Source organism: Hipposideros armiger, unplaced genomic scaffold, assembly GCF_001890085.2.
Source record: "Hipposideros armiger isolate ML-2016 unplaced genomic scaffold, ASM189008v1 scaffold_1231, whole genome shotgun sequence".
Taxonomy (NCBI): domain Eukaryota; kingdom Metazoa; phylum Chordata; class Mammalia; order Chiroptera; family Hipposideridae; genus Hipposideros; species Hipposideros armiger.
The window spans coordinates 280806-285150 of NW_017732581.1; the positions used below are offsets into that span (position 1 = coordinate 280806).

Here is a 4345-nt window from a genome sequence, read left to right on the forward strand (position 1 = left end):
ACACTCTGCATCCCCTTCCCCACTGCGTTTCTCCCGGAACCTTATCTCCTTCTGACAGAATCACCTTCCTCGTTTACTGTGCTTATAGGATCTAGTCTGTCTCTTCCCACTTGGACAGACGCTCCCCAAGGCCAGCCATGTTTCTGACTTTACTTCAGTGATGTTTCCCAGATGCAGAAACTGTCACACATCTGGCACACAGCCAATGTCAGTGAGTGATCAGTGACAGCACCTCCCTGTTCTAGAGACAGTGTCTTTATTAATGTAGCCTCAGGTCACAGGCTGTTTTGTGGCAGCTACAGCACGAAGTCCCCTCACACTGGCATCAGTGCCAGCTCCACTTCTCTCACAGGTGCTGCTCTCCTCCCCTCCCCCCTTCTTTCTCCCACACCTGCCCTCCTGCACACCGCAGCAGTTATATTTCCTTCAGGAAACAGGGAGCCTTGACTTATGGGTCCTGTTTTCCAATCAAATATAAATCTCAGGTAAACTCTGCTTCATAAACTCCGGAGTTTGGACCAGAGCCAGCACTAGAGCTCAGGGCAGGGAGAGAGGGCGGGCAAGCAGAGCAGAATTCCTCCTCTGCTAATTCCAGAATCTGGCTCCTCTGAGTTTGGGAAAGATGGAAAGAACCATCAAGCCCTAGAAGGAGGAAAGGGCAGGAAGCTTGAAAATTCGTCTCAATCCACAGACTCCTGTGTGCAGGGTCCCGCTGTGCCTTGTGGGGACAAGGACAGGCAAAACACCTCCTGCTGCTGACAGACAGAGGACACCCAGAGAATGAGACAAGGACACATAATAAGAACAAAACCAGTCATATTCCTCTACAGAAATACAAATGAACACCCAAAAGATGGGGGCTGAGGGCCAGGCCAGGCCTGAGCCTAGGATGACCCCGCCACACGAAGCCCTCACTGACAAGACCAGATCTGGGTGATGTTCTAGTCACTGTGCTCACAGGTCCTGGTGGGACAAGGTTCTACTGAAGGGACAAGGACAAAGGGGCAGAGAGGTGACCAATCCGAGGAGTGACCACGTCACAGCCCACAATGCACTGAGGACCGACTGGGCTCAGGCTGTGTCCACGCTCGGTCCTCACAGCCTCTCCTGTCTCCACCCGCAGCAGACTAAGCGCAGCAAACACACGGATTCTGGAAGGTTCTCTGTGCTTCCATTTATTTCCTCTCAAAAGTTAGGATTTTCTCCTTCAATTAACATATCAACCCTTCATGGCAAGAACTGGGAAAATAAATTCATATTCAGATTCTTATTTCAAAAGAAAGTAAGACGTTGCTGCTCAACGTTACTTGAAGTAAAGGCGGGGAAAGAACAGCCTCTGCTGAAACAGGACAGTGGGTCAGGGAAGAGACTCAGTGCAGGGAGGGGGCGTGGAGGGGAGGGGGGGGCAGTCTCCCTCCTCCTCACAGGATGCTGAGAGGAACGCAGACACATTCAGATGCCCTTTGCAGAAAGAGAGATCAGAGGTTCCTGAAGTCACAAAGTGGGGAATGAACACATCTTGCATCACTCAGTCCCCCACAAGGCAGCTGTCTCACGCTGTAGAAGATAATCATGAACAAATTCAGGTTAGTGGTTGTAAGTGGTGATACTCTCAACAGTCCACCACATGCTCACAATGTCCCAAAGTATCCCCGTTACCCAGTCCTGTCCCCTCTGCCCCAACCCCTCCCCACTTTAGGCCCTCCAGGTTCTCACCTTTAGAAGCCGAGAGAGACACATCAGAGCCCTGAGCACTGTCACTGCCTGGGGGAGAACAAAACAGGATGTGGTCAGAGCTCACAGCAGATGTGGCTAAAGGAGGAATTATGGGGGTGGGTGGGCTCCCCCAAGGGCTTCCATCTACACTATCCCAAGGGTCTCAGGGATCACCCTCCACCATACTCACTTAAAGCCTGAGCGTAGCTCCGTCCTTTTCCACCTGTGGGAAGAAACCATCACGTTAGAAACCAGGAAGGAGGCAGGGCCATGAGGTCCTAAAGGAACCCTAGTCCTGGACCCCAGAGAACTGTGACTACAGACCCACGGCAGGATCAGGACACCTGAAGAAAGTATGTGTGTAGGGACTGGACCAACCGCCCTCCTGGAGGTCTGTCCTCAGCAGGGACCTCCCGCTCCGACCTGTGACTATTGAGAATCAGGTCCCCATCACCAGAATCATCAAGGTGATAAATCTGTTCCTCGTTTTCACACGCACATGAATAGAGAGTAAGTGTTAGCAAACAGGGTCCCAGACTGGGAAAGCACACGTGTGTGGATGGTCCTTCCCACTAACAAGGCAGGACACACTTGTATCAGGGGCTGAAACCCCCCAGTGGGACAAGACAACTCAGTCCCCGCCCTTCCCTACCTCAGCGCCTCCTCCTCCACAGCACAGCTNGAAACCTGAAGGTCAGTGGAAAATTTAGAGGGTCAGTTTCCCAGGAAACTATCTTCCCCAAAGCCAAACAGCCCTGTATCTTATTGTGTCTTCTAAGGAACTGGCCTTCTCACCACATACCTCAAGGTTAAGTAAGCATCGTCCAGGTGCAGAAAGGAGCAAGAAGCAAAACAAGTTATACTACAGTAAAGCCAGCCTGCATGGCTCCTAACAACTTCACTCCATAAAAGAGGGAAACTCACTGTCCCCAACATACTTGCAGCTGGACACAGCAGGAGGCTCCACCATCAGGTGACCAGATGCCAGACTCTGACTCAGGACGTGGTGACACAGAAGTTGGAACTGTGCAGAATGCATTTGGCAGTAACACCACCAGTTGCCAGGAGCAGAGTGACAGCAGTCATGCCCGCAGGGTCCGGTGTCCATATAGATGTCAGTGGTGTGAGCAGTGACACGTGTGCCCAGCAGCAGGGGCAGTGGGTCCCACATGGGACCCAACCTGGAGGGATTGTGGATCAGTTCCTGGCTGGGTGGCCTCCAGTCTGTTCTGTGGCCTTCCCCAAAATAGTGTTAGAGACCCCAATATTATAGGTAGATGATATAGATAGATATTGGGTTGTCGGAAAAGTCATGACGCATTTTTGCAATGAAAAACATAGAAAAAAAATGTCACGACTTTACCCACAACCCAATAGACAGATAGATGATAGATAGATACTACTTTATGTCTAAATTAGAAAAAAATTTCCATTGTTTGCTCCTAGATATTAATCTGGGGAATACTTTCAGGAGTGAGCATTCAGAGATTTTATTATACTGTCCTGTGATCCACTCCTAAATCTTCCACCTGAATCTACCCCATGGTAGAAAGAACAACATGTAACTCACAACATCATATCTCATAGTTGACCATATATATCCTCCCCTTTCTGAGGAAAAGAACACCTTTAAAAGTGTATTTAAGACCATTCCCCACCCTGAGCTCCATCAATGACTTTAGAGGTTCCCAAGCTGGCTAAGCCCCAGGATAGCTCGTGGACTTCTTACACTCAGGCCTCTCCCAGACCCATCGTCTCAGAGAATCGGACACAAAACCAGGAATCGCTTATGTAACAAACACTGCAGGGGTTGACACACAGCCTTGTGGGAATCCTGGTGATGGTCTTGCAACTAAAAGTGTGATCTGATACCAGCAGCAGCACCAACCTCATTATAATTCCATAGTCTCTGCTCTGCTCAGACTTTCTGAGTCTTAACAAGATGTCCAGGGGATTCCCGTGCCCAGGGAAGTTGGGGACTCTCTGGTCTACGTGCCTTATCCACGTGGGGCCAGAACTGTGCCATCTGCTCGGGTGTCTGGTCTGATTAGATCACAGCACTAGGGGCCCAGGGCTCAGTCCTGTTCCTTTCTCTTCTACAGTCATCACTCCTGTGCTCAAGGCTTTAAATATCATTTATATGTGTAACCTCCCAAGTCTGTTTCTCCAGCCCAGACTTTCCCCCTAATCTCGAGACTCATCTGCCCAACTGCCAGTGCGATGACCTCATTGTATTTCTAACAGGCATCTCAGCTCCAACATCTCTTAATGAATGTCTGTGACGCCCCCACCCCTCAGATCTGCTCCTTCCAGACTCTTCCCCATCTCTGCTGACAGCAACTCCATCTTTCTACTTGTGCCCTCTGAGATTGTGGGGTCCTTGACTCTCATGTCCCAGACTGACCCATTAGGAAACACTGTGATGTCCACCTCAGAACGTACCCTGAACCCCACTCCCACTATTTTCCCCGCTCACCCCCAGGGGCAGCAGGTCCAGCCTGGAGCCCTGCAGATTCCTCCGGCTCCTGACAGCCTCCCTCACCCCAAGTCTGTTCTCAGCACTGCAGCCCCAGTGGTCCTCTGAAAGGACATCACACCAGGTCCCCTTCTGCTCCTAACTGTCCTGTAA

At 50.7% G+C, this 4345-nt stretch overlaps 1 long non-coding RNA gene across 1 annotated transcript; it reads right to left on the bottom strand.

Moving 5' to 3' along the window:
• Positions 1-1149: 1149 nt before the first annotated feature.
• LOC109376896 (uncharacterized) lies at positions 1150-2397 on the bottom strand. Its single transcript, XR_002122793.1, has 4 exons — positions 2369-2397; positions 1907-1939; positions 1717-1764; positions 1150-1557 (listed from the first exon to the last, which is right to left on the bottom strand). It is a non-coding gene; the product is annotated as an uncharacterized LOC109376896 (long non-coding RNA).
• Between the last annotated feature and the right edge of the window lie 1948 nt (positions 2398-4345).